The following is a 10,803-nucleotide window of genomic DNA, read 5'->3' as shown; positions in this document are numbered from 1 at the left end:
ACGTATAGAGAAGTCAACTATTATACATATGCATTGGTAAAGTATGTGGCTACTAGTGAAGAAGATTTTCCTAAAATTATTTAGATATTTAATTCATACTGATGATGTAGGATCCTCAATTTCGAGATTAATTTGACTATAATTTTTTTTTCTGCCCCAACCCTTCCTCTCAACAATTTTTTTTTTTTAAAAAAATAATATTTATGTTAAATAAGAATAATAGAATATAAAACCTTTTCGCTTAGTAAAATGTTTTCTATGGACACAGCCTTTTTCTTGGGTTGGCCATGTGCATAGTTCACTGTTTTTTCTACGATGGATATGTAAGTAGAATCAAAGGTGGTATCAAAGAAAAGTTCTTTAATAATTAGTCTTTTAAATAAATATCAAGACCGCATAGCGCAGTGGATTAGCGCGTTTGACTTCGGATCAAAAGGTCGTGGGTTCGACTCCCACTGTGGTCGTTACTTGTTTTTAGTTTTCCTTATTTCATTTTCGTCTCATAAATAAACAAAACAATTCTTAAAACATTTATTCCGTATCCGAGAATCGAATCCGGAAATTCAAATATGAGAATTTTAAGGTACCGCGGTATTTATTATGTAATACGCGTTTATTATAAAATTGAACTATTTTGGAAACCGTTTGAATTGATTGAAGGGAAACAAGTGATCTTAAATAGAGTAAAATTTAATGTTGTCTATTTAATATTCGGTTTTACAGAGTTGATAAATATCGATTTCTCTTAGTATTTAGTACCACTTTTTTATTTATATGGATGTAAATTTTATTTTATTTTATTATAAAATATTTAAAAAGATTAAATTTTTATACATTATCAATATAAAATTTTTTACACCCTCAATTCTTCTTCATCATTATTTTATAGATATTTACAATAAAAATCAATTTTTTTTTAATATCTAACATCTATGATTAATTAATTGTATAAAATTATTTTTCATTGAAAGTATATTTTAATTAAATTTATATTTAAATAATAAAATAAAACATGTATTTCTTTGGAATATTAAAAAATATTACACAACTTTTGTATAAAAAAAGAAATTATACATTAAATATTTGAAAAGAATCATGTATTTCTTTGGAATATTAAAAAATATTACACAACTTTTGTATAAAAAAAGAAATTATACATTAAATATTTGAAAAGAATCCTACATTAATGCATCTTCAGGAAAAAAAATACTAGCATAAGAGGTTTGGCCTAAAATGCAACTATTAAATAGAATGAAATTTTCCTTCATTCAATTGTTATCCTCCACCCGTACAATTTTTAAAATATTCTAATTCTATTGTTTTCTTCTTTTTCACATATTAAATAATCTATTATTTAACTTTTATCATCTTAATTAATTTTTTTAAAATTGAGAGAATCTCTACCCCTTCAGTGGTGTATCCCTACACTAATGTATCAAAGAATTTTGCATAAAGACATTTGATACGTGGTTTCTTCCATCGAATAATTTGTTTTCAAGTATTCTAGTATGGTGGTTTGTTAATCGTATAACTTACATCATAGTTATTCGGTATTATAATTTTTAACGCTAACTTGGTTATAAGTCTTTTGATTATTTTTATGTTTGTTCATCAGTTAACTTACCTATAATTTATCCAATATGCATTTTAATTTTTTTATTTTATGTTTAGCAGATATGGAGATCACTTTACATAAATGCAATACAAATCATATATGTGTAGATACAGCTGATGCAGTCTCAACTATATAGAAATTTGATGCACAATACATAAAATGACTATCATCATTACTCGTTCAGATGCCAAAATAGAAAAGAGATGGAGAAATAACAAGGTAATTGTTGATTGTGATAAAGGTGGAAAATATAAGGAAGCGGGTAATGCAACACAATGTGCTACTAAAAAATGTGGTTGTCCATTTAAAATCAGATTAACACTGTCTAAAGATGGTTCAAGATGGAAGATTGATGTAAAATATGAACTTTACAACCACGATTTACCAGATAGATTTGAAGGTAATGTGTTTGTTGGTTGTCTAAGTTCAGATGAGCGATAACATGCTGTTGATTTGACAAAGCTTCATGTTCCACTCAAACATATACTCTTGTCCTTGCAAGAGCGATATTTTGAGAATGTTACGGATATCTCAGTCTTATCAGAATCAATCATATCAAAAGCACTCTTCTAAGAAGCAATCATCTCAGAACCAGTTCATTGCTCAATTTCCTGAACATATTAGAACCAATTCAGCGCCTTTTTGTTTTGATATTTTTGTTAATTTGTGGATATATTTTATTTGATTATTCGCGAGTTTGTAATTTGTTCAATATTTAATTATTCGCGTGTTTGTAATTCATTTGCATTTGAATTGTACTATGTTCGCTTTGGCTATTTAGACTTGTACCTTAATCCTCTCATTATTCAATAAACTAGAATGTTGGTCTATGGTCCTTTTGAGCCTAGCAAGTTGGTTTTTGTCGTTTCATTAAGTATTACTTGAATCACAAGTTAAAAATACTTGAATCAAGGTGTTAAGTTATTTAATTCGAATCATATACATTGTATGACTCAAATCACGCAAGTTGTGAAAATTGGATTTTGGTGCTGAGTGATTTGATTCAAATCACAAGAAGAACTTGACTATAATCATAACCTTCTTTGAAAGCAAGAATGGAATATTTGATTTAAATCATACATTACAAGTGACTCGAATCACAACACATTATGACTTAAATCATAACCTCAAAATTCCAAGTTTTCACCTTAGATTTAAATAGTTATTTCTTTGATCCAAACAAAAAATGAAAGAAAGCCTCATTATGAACTTTTTCATGATGAAATATTTGATGAAACTCTCTGATAGAAAATTTCAATTTGTCTTTCCTTCTCTAGTGTGTCTATTTCTAGCACCTTTGTATCTTTCTCTTGTTTGAAGAGCAACTTCTTGAGTGTAATCCATGAAACTATATTTCTCTTTTTGTTACATTGTGTGTGTAACTTTGTTGTTGAGAAAAACCAGAGAAAGAAAGTTGATCAATCTTGTAATGATTCATTATTGATCAAGCTCATGATAACCTTCAAGATATAAGACCATTCATCTAGAAACATGAGATAACCTTTGTGTATGTTCTATCTTGTGAATTAGAGAGAGAGAGAGAGAGAGAGAGAGAGAGAGAGAGAGAGAGAGAGAGAGAGAGAGAGAGAGAGAGAGAGAGAGAGAGAGAGAGAGAGAGAGAGAGAGAGAGAGAGAGATAGAGAGAGAGAGAGAGAGTTTATTTGGCATTATTCATCATCTTCAATCTTAGTTCTTATCCAGTGTTGTGGACTTTTATCTCTAAATAGAGTGTTCGAGGGAGACTAGTGGTACATTAGCGTATCTAATGTTTTTGTGTAAGGTTTATTGTTTGCAACAAGTGCATAAATAATTTCTTGAATGCAGTTTAGAAGCTGATTTAACCATCAAGAGGAGAGTTTCATTATACTCCATGGAAGACTTTGACAAAGTCGAGTACATATTGTTTGTAAGACGGAGTTGGAAGTACTTCAACTTTGGTAAAATTGTGTAAAGATTATTTGTAGACAAAATTGGGATTTTTCCAATTGAAGCTTAGCTAATGAAAATCACTCAGATTTTATTCATATCCAATCAAACCTAAGAGTCATGATTAAGATGAGATCTTCCCATTTAATGAAACAAAACAAAATTGGACTTTTCTCTCGCCTCCCTGCTACGGTCTGTAGCAGGTCACTACCATCTTGCTTCAAAATTAATAAATAAAAAGGTGGCTTGGGGGCCATGCTACTATGGCCCGTAGCAGTTGCTACGGGTTCCCATAGAAGCCCTCTGACCTTGTCTCAGAGAAATTTGCAAAATTTCTGTTTTGCTCTGTTTCTCTTGTCTTTAATCCTTCTTTGCATGAGTGCTCATTACACCCTATAATTCATGATAAAACACAAACCAAAGCATAAAACATGACAAATGAAAGGAAAACGAACAAAATGCAGTAAAATACTAAAGAAAAACTACTAGAAAGAGCGATGCAAAAACCACTTATCAATTTATTGCATTGGTTTTGTAAATCAAAATCATTGGGTTCAGGTAGTTATGTATTTATGTTTCTTAAATTACTTCCTTACCTTTGAAGTAAATGTTAATTTTGACGTAATTTATTTTAATGAAGTAAAAATGAAGCAAGGATTTCCATTTCCATAAATCACATTGAATTAGAATAAAATGGAAATCCCCAGAAGCAACATCTTGGATCTTAGGATTTTCTAGACGACTACAACATTGATAACAGCTTACGCACATAGCGCATGTAATGTCAAACATTGTTAGATTAGAATAGTTTTATGTATGTTATATTTTCTTGGATTGTATTGAAATTATATTATTTTAGATGCTAAAAATAATAATACATAAATCTCAAAATAATAATACATACATAAACGAAAAGTAATAATACATAAGTTTCAAAATAATAATACATAAATAAATTAATCTAATGGACTACCCTGAGCTAAGTGTAATGCTCAAAATAAGTCTGTAAACTCAAGGTTATCCATATAAACACCTACTAGATGGACATAACAATGAAGCGAGGAGGCAGTCAATGACAACCTCAAATATGACGGTGTTGTATCATAGACATGGAAAGACACTTTTATGTATATGTACTGAAGGGGTAGTACCAACCGAGGATGTGAAACTCTATAATACCACTCCAAGTGTCCAACATCAAATTCATATGGAGTGCTAGCCACAACTCCTTAACCAACCACCTCATGCACATTGGAATGGTAATCAATCCACTCAACATCAACATCATGTGTGTTATAATCAGGATATGGAGGAGGTATATACTGTCTAAACCCAAAGTGACGTATGCACCTGTGATGCAAGTATGGAACAATTTCCCCGCACCATCTAAGACACCCATATATAGACATATATAATCAAAGGGCCACTCTTATCTATGAGTCTCGAATGAGAGCCATATGACATCAATAAGTGTTAGTTCATCCAAAACACTCCTCAACTCATCAAACTTCAGTGATCTTTTCTTATACGCTCATCTCATAGCCCGAGGAAGTCCACAACTGCTTGTTGGGATCCGACTCTCTGCTCTCTTACCAATAGTAGAAAAATACTCATGTATCCAACACTTTTACAATAATAAGCGAATAAATACATATATAAAAGTAAAAAAACAAAAATATTCAAAAAAATATTTGTAGCAGAGTGGAGTATCTGTCAAACTGCTTGTAGGTAAACATAGAGTTGTCTCCTAAAAATCAGTACAACGTGACCAAAGTAGCTACGCCTTAATTATATCTTCCATACGCTAACAAGTTCCTAAAATTATAGATATTTTGCCTCTACAATAGTAAATCTCTTGTCATAAAAAATAGTGCAATTGACCCACATTAACATATACGTAATTGAAATATAATTAAATTAATCAAGACCTCGATGACACTCAAATAAAGTATGCTCACTTTTGTCTGTAATATGGACCCCCAAAAGCACAAACCTCTCATGCGTCCTCTTCTAAGGTCACTCCCTGAAGGTTAAGAGCAATATTAACAATAACTTATTTGCTTATACTTGGTAGGGAATCCTAGAAATCACCCCCAATCAGAAGGTGAAGAAGGCAATAAACATTGTCTAAAGTGATAGTCATTTCACCAAATGGCATATGAAAGGACTATTAGACAAGTGATTCCAAACACAGGGGGCAAGAGTGAATTGTATTAGTTGGAAAAACAATGTTAAAAAAAATCTTTAATAAATTCAGAGTTTGAAACAGAATTGTAAAACAAACAAGGAATAAGCAGTGGAATAAGGAAAAGCATAATAGTAAGAATGAAATGCAACGGGAGTAAATAAATGACTAAAATATAAAAAAATAAGGGAAGAGAAAGATGCACCAGAGATTTATAGAGGTTTGGCCAAACCACTTTGCCTACTCCTCTCCCACAAGAATTTCTTCTTAAGAGTTTCCACTATCATGTGATCTTTTTGTATGTGTTTGCCCATAAACCTCCTTACAAACATGCTAGAGTTTTACACTAGCTATCCTCCAAATCAAACATTACTTTTTACTACGGAGACCTCCTAACCAATAAGATATTTTACCATCAGGACAATCTCGAACCAAGCTAGAGCTTTTAACACGAGGCTAAGCTCACAAAACAAACATGAAATTTAATTATAGAGACCTTCACCCCAACCATAGGTTTTACTAGGTTCACCTCAACAACCAAACACAAGTTTTTAAATTGGTTTAACTCGGAACCAAAACAAAATTCTCATAAGAGAGATATTACGATAAGACCCCACACCATAATCAAACACCTTGTAACACCCTCTATTTTAAGTAATTAACTAGACTCATCTAGTTATTTAGTTATTTATTTTATTTAAATGGTTAATCATAATATCCTATTTGATTAATTAAATAATTGGAACCATATATTTTTTAAGTGGTTGATTTAGTGGTTTATTGCACTCTCTATTTTAACTAAATTATCAGTTAATGAAATCAAATATTTTATTCACTTAAGATAGTTAATTTAGCAAGGATTGTAATTCTCTATTCTATTTAAATAAGTAAAATCTTATATTTTATCCATTTATTTAAATTATCCAATTTAGTGTGACTATAATAAATGAATAAATAATTCATTAGTTTAAGGAAAAATAAACAATCTAAAATTTAAAAATATATTTGTTATTGTTAGTAGCATTTCATAAATTAAGTTTGAATTAATATATTCAATAGGTCTAAAATAAAAGAATATGTGTCTTATTATTTTCTAATTTAAGTTTTAAGGAATTAAGTAGTGCATATACTATTATTTGAATTATGATAATTATGAGTGGGGAAAACAAAAGGATACATAACATGTGTATATAAAAGTAATGTGAAATATCATTTGAGTGAGAATGATCAATTCTAGATAAGTGTGTTATGAGCACTGGGAATTGAATAGTTAGAATAAAGTAATATTGAATCAACTTAATAAAATGATACTATACACATTCCACTATCCTAAAACTTATAACTAATTGATTAGTTTTCTCTAGTGCTTCTTTTATTAGGAGCCACTCATATTCCTCTTATTTCCCAACTTCCACTCCTATAAATACTCACAAGTTCATCTCATCTCACATGTGAAAAGAAAAAATACACAAACAAAATCATCACTCTCTTTTTACTACCACTTATCTTGGGCATTTCTACGGAAATTTTTAATAAAAAGGAGCACTAAGCACTTGATCGTTCAAAGTTAGAAAGCGCACAAGGTAAGGGCTTTTCCCCCATACACTCATGCTACATAGGACAATATTGTAAAATGATAGTGAAACATTTATCTAATAAAAAAAATCAAAATAAACAAAAAGAGGTATTATTATCTAACTATATATATATATTCATTTGATTCATATATTAGTTGCATGTTGTTGATCTTGTTAAATTTAATTGATTATGTTTTCAATATATTTTTATCTTGCATTTGATTAGCTATGTAACTTGTTTATGAGATATAATATGTTAATGGATACATGTATATTTTCATATATTGATAAACAATTAAAATTGAGTATGCATATAAAAGTTTCCAGTATGGTAATGTAAGAGCTATTCATTTTTCTCATGATCTAGTTAGATTTCTTCATTTGTCTTTAATAAAAATGGAACTCATTCCAAGACACCATACCTTAATCCACGATAATATTAACCTTCTCAAAATGAAATAGATGGGAGAAATGATTGAACGTAGAGGTACAGTAGATGTAGTAAAACAATTTGTACCAAAAACAAATGTGTGAGAAAATATGGCTTAATTATTATTATTATTAATTTGGTTATAGAAATTTTACAGTTTATACTAAAATGAATCAATAAAAAAAGAATTCATATTATATGTCCTGTGATGATAGTTTTATTAATTATTTATCTATAAGAATGAAGTATATTATTTAAGTGCGAAGTTTCATTTTGATCTTGGTGGTATTGATTTAGATTGCTGCATGTTTATTTATTCTTTATTTTGTCCACCATATATTTTGGGAAAAAAATTATTTGTAGTATATTATTAAGTTGATACCTATATAATAATGTTATCACAAAATTTATAGATATTATAAATATAACTATATTGTGACAAAATGTATAGATATTATGAATATAATTATATTGTCCTAAAACTTGTGAAGATTATATCTCTCTATTGATGACTAGTTTATAAAAATCAAAGGAAAATAAAAATAGATAATGATAAGGACACGTTTTTAGTAGTCTCTAGTCACCTGTATTTTTTGAGAATGGTTTCTTATATAATTGAGACATGCATCATATAGGATGTATATAGGTTTTATTGTGTTAAGCCTTTGTGGCAAGTTGACGCTTTCGGCCTTTGTGGCAGTAGCCTTTGTGGCAAGATTGACACTTTCGGCCTTTGTGGCAAGATTGACGCCTTCGGCCTTTGTGGCAAGTTTGACGTTTTTCGGCCTTTGTGGCAGGAGCCTGTGTGGCAGTTTCTCATTGGAATCACTACGCCAAATAAGGGAAAAGAGGGCGCTTATTTTTGCCTATAACAGCGCTTTTAAGCGCCCTCTAAAGTGGCGCTGGCATAGGTAAAGACAACGCTTTGTTTTCCTGGAGAAAGCGCTGTCTAAAGTGGCCACATTATAGTGCGCTTTCAGAAAAAAGCGCCCTCTAGAGTGGTCCATAAAGGGACACCTTAGAGGGCGCTTTCTGGAAAAAGCGCCCTCTAAAGTTGTCAATGTAAAGTGTTTAGAGGGCGCTTTCAGGAAAAAGCGCCCTCTAAAGTTGTCAATGTAAAGTGTTTAGAGGGCGCTTTCAGGAAAAAGCGCCCTCTAAAGTTGTCAATGTAAAGTGTTTAGAGGGCGCTTTCTGGACAAAGCGCCCTCTAAAGTGTTAGTTATTTTAAAAAAATTTGTTTGAAAAACAGTGGATATTTAATTGGTAACCTGTTCGAATGCTGCAAAAGTGTAAAATTCATATTGATTTCATCCTTTAATCCAATGTTATACACCATTAATCCATTGATATATACAACATGAATCCATTTATATACAACATTAATCCTCCATATATACAACATTAATATATGATTCTTTGATCAACAATATACAACAACATATTCATGATTTAGTAAAAGTACAACAACAATATACAACATATATACAACAACAACATACAACAACAACATTCCATACATATATGTACAACAATATACAACCTAGCTATATGATTCTTTGATCAACAATGAATTGACACAATTCATCCTTCATTTCATCCAAATGAGCTCTTGAGTAAGATTTGTATTCCTCAAAGTACTACAATTAAGAGAATAAAACATATTCATGATTTAGTAACAAATTAGATGAAATATCTGACAGACATAATTAAATATACAAATACACACGAATATTTAGGGGAATTTCACTTACGCGTCAACCGTCTTCTTCATACTCGGATATTTACTCCAATCACCCGATAACGAATCGAGATAATACACTATTAGTCTCGAAAGATCCATAGTAACCAACACCCAGTGACCACTGTATCCAAAAGCTGTCTAGTAGTTCTAACCAATACTAAACAAAATAACGCCCATCCACCCATGGTGAATAATAGCAAGTGTGCATAATAGGCAGGAGGAACTGCATACAAGATAACATTTTTGTTAAACTAAAGTTTTGTATAGCCTAAAACAAAAACAAGCAAAGGGAATCGAGTAACAAACCTATTGAGACAGATCGAGTACACCTCGCATAACTGAATGGAAAAAAATAGTATCAGAAGGCTTCTAAAATTAAATGAAAACAGTACAAGTTTAGAAAACATTAATTAAGATTAAAAAAGCAAATCATATCATTACGTGTAGCACAAGTTATTGGTCAAACTCTATAGCTGGTCTGCAGTGAATTTATTTTCATCATACAGCACATGATAATGCGTTGGTCGACTAGTCCCCTGCAAAAAGAACACGTCCAAATGCAAATAACACAGAACTGTCAAAAGGCGATTGAGCAACAAATAGTAAACAATGGCATAAAGTTAAATGACATAGCTAATATTACCTGAATTCCTGCATGGCTGTTAAGGTAAAAATCAAATTCCCTAGGGTGACAAATGCTGGTGTCTACCACGGTTCCTTTGACAATTTAGAACAACAAAATCAGCAAAAAGTGATAAATTCAAATGATAATATATACCAGTTGCGTTGAGAAATATATTGAAAAAACCTGGCATAATATTTCCACTTCTATCGGTCTCTTTGGGGTTGACAGGAAAGAGACGGGTGTGATGTCTCTTTTGGACCACTACAAAAGTAACTTTAGGTAGATACCCATCCTCTATTGAGACACAAGCCTGATGAAAAAAAATTAGTTGGTCTTCAGCACTCCAATGTACTTCAAATTTTACACCCTTGTCTCTTGCACGAATGATTGACTTCATAATAACCATTTTACCTGTAATAAAGAAAACAATTAAAATCAGATGACAAATGTAAAAACAATTAAAATCATAAAAGTCATTTTACCTGTAATAAAGAAAACAATTAAAATCATTTGACCTGTACCTTTTTCACTAAGTTCTCTTTCTTTTCTTGGTTGGAATATGTTCTACATGTCTCTTAACAACACAGACGGTTGGATTGATCCAAATACCCTCATTATGATCATTTCTAATATATGAATCATTTGATATAATATTCTCATCTTGATCATTTCTGGTAAACGATTCAATCTCAACATCAATATCA

General features: G+C 30.8%; 1 non-coding gene across 1 annotated transcript; it reads left to right on the top strand.

Moving 5' to 3' along the window:
• The first annotated feature begins 390 nt into the window (after positions 1-390).
• On the top strand, positions 391-464 carry TRNAR-UCG (transfer RNA arginine (anticodon UCG)). Its single transcript has one exon. It is a non-coding gene; the product is annotated as a tRNA-Arg (tRNA).
• Positions 465-10,803: the final 10,339 nt, after the last annotated feature.

This window comes from Lathyrus oleraceus, chromosome 6 (assembly GCF_024323335.1).
Source record: "Lathyrus oleraceus cultivar Zhongwan6 chromosome 6, CAAS_Psat_ZW6_1.0, whole genome shotgun sequence".
Classification (NCBI taxonomy): domain Eukaryota; kingdom Viridiplantae; phylum Streptophyta; class Magnoliopsida; order Fabales; family Fabaceae; genus Lathyrus; species Lathyrus oleraceus.
The sequence above is the reverse complement of the archived record's forward strand: the minus strand, read 5'-3'. Positions and strand labels throughout refer to the sequence as shown.